Below are 13,770 nucleotides of genomic sequence, written 5' to 3'. Positions count from 1 at the left end.
CTGAAGAAAAATGAAGAATCAAACCAAGACGAAACGGATTCCTACTCACAAGAATAGTGAAAGGAGGTGTTGGGATGGTAGTACTGTACCAACCCTATAAAGAAACCAAGTCAAAGCAGTAGAGGGATAAAAGAAGGAGGTATATAGAAAAAAATTAAATAGAACAACTAGATTATTTGAAGGAGAAGGCAATGGCACCCCACTCCAGTACTTTTGCCTGGAGGATCCCATGGACGGAGGAGCCTGGTGGGCTGCAGTCCATGGGGTCACTAAGAGTCGGACACGACTGAGCGACTTCACTTTCACTTTTCACTTTCATGCATTGGACAAGGAAATGGCAACCCACTCCAGTGTTCTTGCCTGGAGAATCCCAGGGACGGGGGAGCCTGGTGGGCTGCCGTCTATGGGGTCGCACAGAGTCGGACACAACTGAAGTGACTTAGCAGCAGCAGCAGCAGCAGCAGCAGATTATTTGACATATGTATGTATGCTTTTGAAAAAAATTCTAATAGCTGTTTGAAACATCTGTGGGAAAAAATGGCCAGAAAATGATAGCTACATAATTATCCTCCAACTGAAATAAATAAAAGAAAATGATAGCTAGAAATAAGAAACAAAGCAAAGGTGAGATGAAGTAATTATTACTGCCCTCTCCCACAAGAAGAAATGTTCTACTAGAAAAGAAACATAATCATAATTAACAAATTGGTACAGCAATAAGTGATATTTGCATACTCATAATGATGGAAACTCCAGTACTTTGGCCACCTCATGCGAAGACTTGACTCATTGGAAAAGACTCTGATGCTGGGAGGGATTGGGGGCAGAAGGAGAAGGGGATGACAGAGAATGAGACGGCTGGATGGCATCACTGACTCGATGGATGTGAGTCTGAGTGAACTCCAGGAGTTGGTGATGGACAAGGAGACCTGGCGTGCTGCGATTCACGGGGTCGCAAAGAGTTGGACACAACTGAGCAGCTGAACTGAACCAAACTGAACTGAAGTGAATGATGGAAACATTGACTATCACTAATAAAAATTATGACATATATTCAGATAGGAGGTAGTATGTAAATCATGTATAAACTAAATCTTCAGTATAATAGAAAATGAGTAATATCTAAAATTTTTAAATTAAAAAACACCTAGAAATATAGACCAATTTTTTAATTGGACTCAATATGGTACTTGCTGAAGAGGTAGGTTGAGAAGTAGGGTGGTACATGGCAGGAAAACACACTTTTTTGTTACAAGGCTGCAAACTGCAGCTTGTACATATTGATGAAACTTTCTATTTTTAAAAAGGAAAACTGGAATCATTTGGAATATTTGAATAACAAAATGGCCAAGCATGTCAAATATATACCTTTTTATCAGGTCAAAGAGTTCCTTTTTATTGCAGTTTATAACTGGTTTACAACATCATATAAGTTTCATGTCTACAATAGTACATTAATATTTTTAACTCTGTGTGCCCTACAGCTTGCTCATTACCAAAAGTTTAGTTTCCAGTCGTCCCCATAAGGTTGAGTTCTCTTACCCATTTTGTTCCTTTACCTCCCTTCCTTTCTGGTAACTGCTACTTCCTTCTCTCAAACTGTGTGTTTGTTTTTGTTTGGTTTGGTTTCTTCATTTATGTTCTTTCTTTACTTCCTTGGCTTTTAAAAATATTGCATAAATGAATCTGCCTGAATTATTTCACTTAGCATTGTACCCTTAAGGCCATTCATGTTGTAGGTCTGCTGCTGCTGCTGCTGCTAAGTCACTTCAGTCATGTCCGACTTTGTGCGACCACATAGACAGCAGCCCACCAGGCTCCGCTGTCCCTGCGATTTTCCAGGCAAGAGTACTGGAGTGGGGTGCCATTGCCTTCTCCATGTTGTAGGTCTAAATATGATATATTGTACAATCAATGGAATGTAATTTTTATTGAAAATGAGTTTTCTTTCTTAGAACATGAAATAATGCTTTGGTTAATCAGTAGTATCTTAGATTTGATAAAATAAATATTTTGAGTATTACTGTTAAATATACTTTTAATGACAGTTTATAAAAATCAATCAGGTATTAAGCCACAGATTCTGTCACAGAGTTGTGGCTATGGTGGACAATTAGAAATATCTAATGTAAAAGGAGAAGTAGGCACAACAGTCATAATGATACAGAGGTATCATGGAATGAAGAAAGAAAAGAGCAAGAATCAAGATAGTGTTGGCACTGAGATGCTTTTTCTCAGATGCATATAAATACATGATTGGAAAATGAGAGTCATCTGTAGATGCACTGAACAGAAAGGAAAAAAATTAAAAGATGAGAAAACATTCTAGAAAGAATTTTGGAAAATGCAACTTACTTAAGACCAAATAAAATTAATCTAAAATCATTTATAACTTTCTGGACAAACAGGCAAATATCTTTTTTCAGCAAGCTGATACTGAGGGATAAGTCTCTAATGTAGAAAGGGAAGAATCTACAATAGGCATCCAGTTAAATTTGCTACAGGAAGACAGGATGGTGATTTCATAGAACTTACCAGGGCTTATAAAGTTGTTAGTGAAGTGGCAGAAGAGTTCTTCAATGCAACCTATTCAGCTTAGGCCTCATAATTTTTCATATTCTACTGTATAAAGCACTCAGTTCCCCTACTGGACGCTGCAGACTGACAAGGAGCCTTTGGATGATGCAATTGCAGAACTGGAAATAATGAGGAAGGAAAGTATAAAGATTCTACAATCATCATGCAATTGTTACATGAGAAACTCATAATATGGACTTCAGCCACCCAGGGTGACAATGAAGAACAGAATAAATAAGTATTACAGCATGTGGAAGATGGAAATCACTGAGTCATCAAAGCCAAAGGAGCATTCACCTCTGACTAGCCCAACCATGATCACTCCCACCCCTCCAAAATCTCCATTGTCACTAAAAATAACCAAATCTTATTTTTACATCTGGGTGCAGCATATAGGTTTTATCCTCTAATTTCTTTTTTGAAAACTTTCAAGAGTCTTGAGGGCAAAGAATAAACCTTGGTGAATTTTACTAGTCCTCATTTTAAGGTTCTTCAAGATACCAAGGCACAGGCTTTCTCGAATCTCTATACTATTGCCTCACCAATGGGAAATATTAGAAAGTCTATTTTAAAAAATTAATCCTCCTAGTAATATAATCTCAGAGAAAGTTTTATTTCTGTAAGGAATATATTGATATTTACAGTTAACTGGTTGTTTAAATTGAAGGTCTAGGTAGGTATGACTTATTGTATTTCTTGTAATAGTTATATCATCAAAATTTTTCTGAAATGTGCTGAAATGTTACAAACAATACGGCACAGGTTTTTGCTCCTTTTACCTTATTTCAAAGTAGACTGCTATAGGAACCTGTACTGAAAATCCCACATCAATCTTCAGTCCCTTATTGTTATTTTATTATTTGTGTGTTTTTCCTCTTTCCTTCAGTAGCATAGCAAGCTGTTTGGGGAATGAATAGACCTCAGAGGTGTAGGAAATCAGGGGTATAGTGTCTGTGAAAAGTGAAAGTTAGTTTCTAGTTATGTCCAACTCTTTACAGCCCCATGAACTGTAGCCCACCAGGCTCCTCTGTCCTTGGAATTCTCCAGGCAAGAATACTGTAGTGGGTAGCCATTCCCTTCTCCAGGGACTCTTCCTGTCCCAGGGATCAATAAAACCTACTCAAAGTGGATTTGCTTTTTATTATCACCATGCTGAAGCAATTCTAAACAATATTAGTGATAAAGCTTGCTTCCACCTAAAATAATCTTGCTTTTGTCCTAAATATTAATATCTATTGCAATTATGGCTGAGTTTTTATATGTAAGTGTCAAATAAGAACAATTGTACTACTTATCCTCTAAACAAAGACAGTATTTTCCTTAGATGTTAATTCAAAGAGCCTCAGTTATAGTTGCCTCCCATATAGGTGTGGATTTAGCTACATGCATTTGTTTGGCAAGTAATTTCCTAAGGTTACAGATCTTTGACTTGCTCCCAGCACTGTTGGTGTCTTCATCCCCTAAGATATCACATGTTGCTGCCTTCAAAGAGTAGACTCAAAATAAACAATGATAGTGCAATGATTATAAAGACAAAGAAACAGAACCTGAGTTATCTCGATTCTATCATTCTGTGACCACGTGGAGTTTTTATTTGTGCTTAAAATATTTAAGAGGGCTTCCCAGGTGGCCTAGCAGTAAAGTATCTGCCTAGCAATGCAGGAGATGCAAGGTTTGATTCCTGGTTCAGGAAGGTTCCCTGGAGTAGGAAATGGCCATTCCAATATTATTGCCTGGAAAATTGCTTGGATAGAGGAGCCTGGTGGGCTACAGTCCATGGGGTCACAAAGAGTTGAACATGACTGAGTGATTGAGCAGCAGCAAAATGTTTAAAACCAGAACAGTGAGCAAATGAAGAAGTATGATATTTCATAAATGCAAATTTTATAGGTGTGAAGAATATACATAAATATGCATGAAATATATTTATTTCATCTTATGGTTATTACTGAAAATAATTTTCTTAGATAAAGGAGAGAAGGTATTTTTAAATGATCTACTCTGAGACCAGATAAGCAGAAGCACCAGTGCCCACTGTTGCCCATCCTCCTCGCCAAGCCCCTTTCAATCAGTGTGTGTAACAGAGTGCTGATTTTGCTTAGTAATAGATATGATGAAGGGACACATATTCAGAATCTTATTGTTATTGAAACAAAGCATCAAATTCACATTTAACTTAAGTAATACAAAACCAATTTCAGAATACCCCTGAAGGGTTATAACAAAATCATAAATAAGCTGTAAATAAATAAGCACGTCAACACACATGTAAAACACACAGACCTATATATATATATGTTTTGTGCATATTATTTTATGTATCTTAGAAAAATAAACATCCTTTTATTTAGCTTTTAGATGAAAGAGGAAATTAAAACTGAAAATACATAACATTCAGAAGTCAATGGCAATGAGAAGGGGCTACATACTATATCTGTGAAATGTAGATAAGATAGAATTGAAAGATAAATTCGATTTAATGTCTTTATTGGGGATAAAAGCATAAAATGACAAATTAAAATTTTAATTCAAGTAGCAAGTGGGAATATTAACTCTATATAAAAAATAGGATAAAACAGTTGTAATATAAATATATTTATATTGTAATAAATAAAAAATTTCCTAATTTAGAAGAATTAATAATATTTGCCTCACATAAATTAATAGGGAAATGACAAGAAATAATTATTTAAATGGAACTAAAAATATGGAAAGGCAGGAAACAAAGAATATGCTTAAACTCATTTGCAGTCAAGGAATTACAAACTAAAATAAGAAAGTAAAACAATTTTCTATTGGATGGGCAAATTTTATTACTGATAACATGAAGTGATAGAAAAACAGAAAAAAATAAGATTTCTGGTACACTGTTGATGGAATTTGAATTAGTGCAGCCTTTTGGAAAAAATTTGTCAGTACTTATCAATATTACAAGTGATATACCCTTTTGATATGACGGTTCAATCTAGAGAAATTTATTTTACAGGAAGATTTTTTCACATGTGCACAAAGATATTTGTATAAGAATATTTATTACATCTTTATTTATAGTAACAAAAATAGAAAACAACTTAAAAGTCAGTTAACATGGCATTTTTATCTTATGGAATATCATGGTGTCATTAAATGGAATGATACAGATTTGTATGTACTGAAATAAACTCAAGCTACTTAATTCCTAAGCACTTTATTAAGTGAAGAAAGCTAACTCATGGGAAAATGTATACTATGATCCCCTTTTTGGAAATATATTTTTTTAACTTAAGTAAATGTGTATACCCATCCTTGTAAGTAAATGCATGGAAAGCAGTCTGGAAAACACACAACATACTATTTCTTCATGGTGTGGCATTGGAATTGGGGTAGGGAGATAGTGGAAAACTTATTTTTCATCCTGTTTGATTTTGTATTATCTGTAATTCTTCAAGAACGCATTTATGGAAACTGTGCAGTTGTGATATATAGATTGATAGATAGCCTTTAAAATAGTTACAAAGGATAGTACAAGAGTAGTAAATGGAAAACAGTCCAGAAACTAACAATGAAGACAAGATAGTTGTAGAATAATCTCTAGAGCCTGAGCCTAAATCCCACAACTGTGTGATCTTGGGATGGTAATTAACCTCTTTGTCTCAGTTTCTTCATCTGTGAAATAAGGGTGGTTAATGGAACATTATTCAAGTGAATATGTGTAAAATCCTTAGACCAGTGTCTAAGGATATATAAAGTACTCCATGCATATATAAAAAGATTGTTAGCTATTCTTGTTAAAATCAATAGAGGAGCATTTCCCAAGAAGAAATGTTTGATATTCTCAAATTGGAAATGGATGAGAAATGAAAGGAAATAACTGAGATGTTATTTTCACATCTAAAAGGACTAAACTAAGAGAATAGTCCTCATGTTAATAAACAGCAAAAAGTCAGGGGCACCAAAAATGCTGATACCTTTAACTAATATACAAGAAAAGAAAGAAGTGATTATAACATAGACTAATTTGTGAGAATAGACTTAAAGGAAATGTTTTCAGAATAAAAGTGTTTAATATGTTTGTAGCCTTGCTACAATTGGTCCCGTCCAAAATGTCCATAGAACATTTTTTTTGATAAGACGTTTTGGTTCATGCCAAATGATCCTTGAAATTTGATCCTATCCAAAATGTTCATGAGTGTGTTTGGTCAATGCCATTTGGTTTTGGATAGGAACAAATATCAAGGACCTTTTGGCATGTTTTATGGACAGTATACTGCTGCTGCTAAGTCGCTTCAGTCGTGTCCGACTCTATGCAACCCCATAGATGGCAGCCCACCAGGTTTCCCCGTCCCTGGGATTCTCCAGGCAAGAACACTGGAGTGGGTTGCCATTTCCTTCTCCAATGCATGAAAGTGAAAAGTGAAAGTGAAGTCGCTAAAGTCGTGTCCATCTCTTTGCTACCCTGTGGACTGCAGCCTACCAGGCTCCTCCGTCTATGGGATTTTCCAGGCAAAAGTACTGGAGTGGAGTGCCATTGCCTTCTCTGATGGACAGTATAGACATAACCAAATGTCTGCTAACTTTTGATAGCAATGGAAAAAAGAAATCAGTGGACAAAAGATGAAAGGAGAGTTGGGAGAGAAGGGTGACTGGTGGAAAGTGACCCCAGAAGGGACAGAAGGAGATAGAATCAGTAGCACAGAATAACGTCGTAGGGAATTATTTCCAAATAGAATTTGAAGCATGGATCCAGCATTCTGGAAAAAAACTTACACAGAACTGTAACTCCGGAATTTGGAATCCGCTTTGTACTGAGAGTGGTTACATATTGGATATAGAGGAAAGGAGCAGTTGTCATGGTGGCTTAGGTGATGAGTATGGCTATCATACTGAATGACAAATTAGGGCATTAGAAGGACAGGAGGAAATTTCAGAGCCTCAGAACTGTTGGTGAAAGTTTTAAAGAATTGTGGAGATATGAAAGTGAAGTCACTCAGTCGTGTCTGACTCTTTGCTACCCCATGGACTGTAGTCTGCCAGGTTCCTTCGTCCATGGGATTTTCCAGGCAAGAATACTGGAGTGGGTTGCCATTTCCTTCTCCAGGAGATCTTCCCAACCCAGGGATTGAACCCGGGTCTCGCACTTTGTGGGCAGACACTTTACTGTCTGAGCCACCAGGGAAGTCCAAGTGGAGATATGAGGGAAACTTAAATCTAGGTATGGAAGCTTAAGAGTGTGCAAATCAATCAGTTACAAGAAACTCTGAAGTCTCAGTCAGATTTTCAAATTTCTTCAGCATAGGAAATAGTGAAATTGGTGAAATGAACTATCTACCTACATCTATAAAGGATGTAAATGTTCTATTTTTGTTGCAATTGTTTCTTTTAGCGGTTTGGTAGCATTTTGAATAGAGCTTCTCAGATGGCTCCTGCCAATGCAGGAGAAGTGGGTTCAATCCCTGGGTCAGGAAGATCCCCTGGAGAAGGAAATGGCAACCCACTCCAGTATTCTTGCCTGGGAAATCCCACGGACAGAGGAGCCTGGCGGGCTATAGTCAATGGGGTCACAAAGAGTCGGACACGACTTAGCCGCTGAGCCACCAGCATTTTGAATACCATGTATTTAATTAATGTTAAAATGCATTCAGTCATAATACACTGCATCTACTACTACTTTTTTTTTGCTTTGTTTTTTAATAAAATAGAACATTTAATGTATTTGTTAACCCTCAAATTTTAGTGTTTTTATAATTTGAAAAGAGACATAGAGAAAAACCACAAACATAATTTTAGCAATGTCAATTACATCTAATTCTGCTTGTTTCTGTCATGTTCTACATCCCTCACCAAAAGTTGAAGTATAAGGAAAGGTGAGATGGGGGGAAAGAGTGAACATGGGGGACAAATGAAATGGGAGGTACATATGACATTTATTCCTCCACATGCTTGACATGTCTTTCCCATGCCTAAACTATTCTAATGGAACTTCTTTCTTCTTTGGCAGATGTTTTAGAAGAAAACAGATGAAGGGTGGACAGACATAGAGTAAGTAAAAAGAGACACTGTATACCTTTGTGACAAGGAAATGTATTTTTGTGCACACATTCATGGATCCATGAAACTTTTAAGACTAGATCTCACTTTAAGTAAGCTCATATGAAAATAATTGATACGTGCAAAAAAAATCAAAAGGTTATTATTTACTTTAGAAAAGATTATTTCCTGTCATGAATGTTTTCTCTTGAACTTCTTTAAATTAGCAAGTGCTCCCCAGGGCAATAAACCTAAGAACTGATTTACAGTCCTTCAAAAATGTATCATTATTTTCCCAAATTCCAAAAGCAAAAACATAGTGATGCAAAATGTGGGTCAATAATAATTTTTTTTTCTTGATGCCTTTTTAAATGCCATTGGTACTGAAATAGAGCATGAGTTGAATGTAAACCATCCAAAAATATATTTTTTTAAATCTCCAAAATACACACCAAAAGTATCTGAATACAAAATCTAACCTTTCTCCTCAGCCTCCCTTGGTTGGGGATGGGGGCAGCCATTACTGACAGCTAGTTTGCCCAGAACTCCAGATTTGAATTTAGCCACTGTAGAGTATATCACAAGAGAGTGTCAATATAATTCATAGCCGTGTGCATAAGACTAGGTTTGGGGTGGAGGCGGGCGGCGAGGGGTAGAAGTTGAAGGGATTGAGGCTGAAAACATGGGCCCTGGCCTAGGGACACTGAAAGAAGGGACAGGATGGCCCTTGGGGACTAATCTCTAGCTCTTAGGATCTATTGTAGGCAAGCATGATGATAATTTTACAAGCCTAATTACCTTTTTGGTGGGTAGAGAGGGTTTCCTAAGCTATTTATAAAGTGAAATTGGAAGAATTAATGAAGAGGAGGTTTCTGCTCAACAAGTGAATTGGCTGAATTAGAAGTATTTTCTTGCTTTGTCATCTATAAAAGTCAAGAAAATGTTTTATAACATGCGTTTGAATATCTATTTTGTTTTTCTGATCTTAGATCTCAGTAACACTTAGAGTGGAAACTTTGCTTGGCTTTATCCCTTTTTGATATCTAATTAAACCTGATTTAGTGGAGAATTTATCAGCATGCCTTTTCCCTCATATTTCATTTATGGATATGGACAGACACCCATTTTTACCATGCACTGTATGTTGAAAGATCAAATACATCAGCATAATTTAAATAAATCTGAGCCCTATAAATTCCCACTGGATACAAGACCACAAATGGAAACAAGAACAAGGGCATGTTCAATGACATTAAAATGCAACTAATTTAAAACACAAAGGAAATACATTTCTATGGAGCGCCTAATAAATCTACAGCACTCATTTCCACAAGATTTTAGTGAGCCAAATACCTCAGCAAATTTCAAGAAGAATTACACATTCATAGCACAGGAAAAAAATATTTGTGGCTATGAGGCTACATGAACTATCAATTTCCATGCTTTGTTTTTGAGTTGCAAGAGATTACAGCCAACTTCCTAGATTAGTAAAAATCGCTTGATAATTAGGGAATGTGCTAAAATAAACTAGATTTGAAGGTCTTCATTTACTTAATTCTTTTATTTGACTGATGGGTTTATTTCAAGTAGCGCTGGGGATACAGAAATGGCAGAATGTTTTCTTGGCCATCTTTGAATTGATTACACCAGTAGATCATTAGTGTAATTGAATCAGTCTCCTGCAAAGATTGGATGATATGCAGAAACAGTCATTTTTATGGTAAGACAAATATATTTGTATAAGAATATTACTGGAGGAAAAGAAAAGAGCAGCAGACTGATAGGAGAGTGAATGAGAGCTGGAAGAGAGAAAGAAAAGAGCGAGGTGATCACATGGCTGGCATCACAGAGTGGTTCTGAACCAAATCAGAGATAAGAAGTCAAGTTTAGCTAATGAACTAGCTAAAGTCTTCATTTTCCCTCCTTATTACAAATGTTTCTTTCTTTTTTTTTTTTTACTGATTTTATTTTTGGCTGTGGTGGGTCTTGGTCGCTGTGCGTGGGCTTTCTCTAGTTGCCCAGAATGAGGGCTACTCTCTAGCTGTGCTACAAGGGCTTCTCATGCTGGCTTCTCGTTGAGGAGCACAGGCTCTCGGGCACAGAGGCTTCTCCAGTTGCAGCTCACAGGCTCCAGAGCACAGGTTCATTAGTTGTGGCATACGGGCTCAGTTGCCCCACGGTATCTTCCCAGACCAGGGACTGAACCTGTGTCCCTTGCGTTGCAAGGCAGATTCTTAACCACATTCTTAACCAAGGAAGCCCCACAAATGTTTCTCAATGCATAGTCTTCCATGTAACCTGAATGCCCATGTTTTCCTTTTTATTTCTCTTCTCATACCAGCAATTACTAAAGAAGAGATACACAAGTAAGCTTCCCTTTTTCCAGATACCCTTTTAAAAGTATCTCTGAGGTTTAAGAAAGTCAAATGTTCCTTCCTATGAGCACAGCCTTCTGAAATATCATCCATGAACTCTCTACAATTCCAAGGCCTTGATCTTTCCATTCCTTCAAATATTTTGTAAGCCATCTATCATCCCCCAGGCACTATAATAGACTCTGGAGATATGTCAACAAAATAAAATATTCTGCTCTCAGGAGTTTACATGCTACTGGGAGAGAGAAGATGGGAGAGAAGATAAATAATAAAATAAAAAGTAAAATGCATTGATGGTAATAGATGCTAGGGAAAAAGACAAGTCAAGAAATATGAGGAGTGTGTGTGTTTGGAGGCTGGGGAAATGGTATAGTTTAAATAGAGTGGTCAAGAAAATTCTCACTGAAAAGTGTTGATGGACACTGTAAAACATAAGGAGTGAGGTATATATAAGGATGCTTCAAAGCAGAAGGAAAAAGGGGAATGCAAATTCTCAGAGGCAGACAGTGATTCTGGATTTAATTTTGGTAAAGATGGGGACTTGGGGATCTTGACAGAATTGTGTCATTATCTGACTTGCCTTTTAATGGCTCATTCTTACTTTCAGAGTAAACAATTTGTTTACTCATTGAGAGAAAATGAATCTGAAGTTTTGCGTTGGTAGGTGTAGAGTGGATGATATAGAAGTTAAAGTCTTTAGTTCAGTTGCAGAAGTTAAAGTCATAAAAGTTGATGGGAACTTCCAACAGAAGCATATGAGAAGAACAAAGAGGGGCATTGATGGAACCCTGCTGGGTACTAACATGTAAGGGATGGAAAGAGATTAACTTAAAGAATCCAAGAAAGAGCCTGTCAGAAAAGTATGAAAGGAAACAATCATGAAAGGTAAATACTATTGAACTTCACTTAAGGACAGATGAGCTTAGACACCATGAATTTGCACTGACCTGAAAGTGGACTGAAGTATGGTTGTTTGATACATTTAGCAGTACTTCTGCGCCAGTAATAGCATAGAAGACTCATTGAAGAACTGCTTAACGTTGTGTTTTGCTAACAGGTATGATAAACATTAAGAACATCTAACAATTGAGATTTTAATGAGAGACAGTGGAGAAGATATTCAGCCATATGGTTTCGGGTAGGGAAAAGTAAGTAAGACCCAAAGAAGGATAAATAATGAGGAAACAGGAATCAAGAAATGATGTGTCTAAGAATCTGAAGAGCAGATTTAGTAGGATGAGCTTGAAAATGAGGATAGGAAAAAGTTGTGTAGAGTGAGATATGGATGCTTAAGATTTTTAGTGGGAAGCATAATATAGCAAAATCTAGTTATATTGAACTTAAAAGTTGATGCCTTTGCTTAATGTGTCTTAGACTATAGGCAGTTTCATTACATGATATAGATTTAACTGTTCTCTTTTAACTTCTTTTGTTGTTGTCATAAAACCCCAAGTTAAAGGATTCTCTTCCAGGTGTTTTAGTTAGAGACATCTGTTCTAGTGTATGCCGACTGACCACTGTAAGCAAGACCACGGGCCCAGTGTAGGAAAGCTGCCTCGTCTTCAGAGTCTTCTTTTCACCAGGCTTTTTGCTGAGTTACTGGATATGAGCATTTTACACAAACTTACATAGTTTTACAGAGGTCCTCACAAAAAAAGTTTTGGCTGTGATTAGACCACTGAATGCTAGTTTAGTGTTTTTTCAGTTAAATAGTTTGGAATGAAATCATTCATACTCATTACTTAATAAAATGAAAGAAAATCAGATATGTAAAGGCAAAGATGTTATTTAAATAGAAATGTATTGTTTACTCTCAAATATGATTACCAGAGGTTAGATAAGTAGATCTTAGTTTTAATTTTAAACTTAAGTTGAATAACTCTCTTGAAGCAAGGTAACATTGTTGACTGCTTCTGCTTATACATCTCCAACTTTTCCTCTTTTTTTCTTTTCTTTTTTACTGAAGTATAGTTGATTTTACAGTGTTGTGTCAATTACTGCTGTACAACAGAGTGATTCAGTCATATATATACCCGTGCTGTGCTTAGTTACTCAATTGTGTCCAACTCTTTGCAACCCCATGGACTGTATCCCACCAGGTTCCTCTATCCATGGGGATTCTCCAGGCAAGAATACTGGAGCGGGTTGCCAAGCTCTCCTCAGGGGATTTTCTCAACCCAGAGATTGAACCCAGGTCTCCGACATTGCAGGCGGATTCTTTACTGTCTGAGCCACCGGGGAAGCCCAACCACTAGGGAAGCCCATAAATATACACATACATTCCCTTTTATAATATTCTTTTTCCATTATGGTCCATCACAGGACACTGAACATAGTTCTCTGTACTACGTGGCAGGACTCTGCCACCCATCCATTCCACATGTAAAAGCTTACGTCTGCTAACTCCAACCTCCCACTCTGTCCCTCCCTCAACCTTCTCCCCTTTGGCAACCACCAATCTGTTCTCTATGTCCATGCTTCTGTTTCTGTTTAATAGGTAGGTTCAATTGTGTCATATTTTGCATTCCACATATAAGTGATATCATGTGGTATTTATCTTTCTACTTCTGACTTACTTCATTTAGTATTAATCTCTACTTGCATCCATGTTGTTGCAAATGGCATTATTTTTGTTCCTTTTATGTCCTGGTAGTATTCCACTGTATTGCCAGTAAAAGCAGGTCACATGTGAATGTACCACATCTTCTTTATCCAGTCATCTGTTGAGGGGCATTAGGTTGTTTCCATGGCCTGGCTATTGTAAATAGTGCTGCTATCAACATCAGTCAGTTCAGTTCAGTCGCTCAGTCGT

At 36.9% G+C, this 13,770-nt stretch overlaps 1 protein-coding gene across 20 annotated transcripts in view; it reads left to right on the top strand.

Moving 5' to 3' along the window:
* Window positions 1-13,770, top strand: part of CCNH (cyclin H) — a 420,860-nt gene that overhangs the window by 258,676 nt on the left and 148,414 nt on the right. For all 20 annotated transcript variants that reach the window (XM_086412928.1, XM_086412920.1, XM_086412939.1 and 17 more), the window contains one exon: window positions 8,555-8,595. The gene's annotated coding sequence lies outside the window, so the exon portion shown is untranslated. Of the gene's footprint in view, window positions 1-8,554; window positions 8,596-13,770 lie in introns of those variants that run through there.

The sequence above is a fragment of the Bos grunniens genome, chromosome 7, assembly GCF_055505025.1.
Source record: "Bos grunniens cultivar Pamir isolate PY7600 chromosome 7, Bosgru_T2T1.0, whole genome shotgun sequence".
Lineage (NCBI taxonomy): Eukaryota > Metazoa > Chordata > Mammalia > Artiodactyla > Bovidae > Bos > Bos grunniens.
This window is presented reverse-complemented; position numbering and strand designations above follow the sequence as displayed.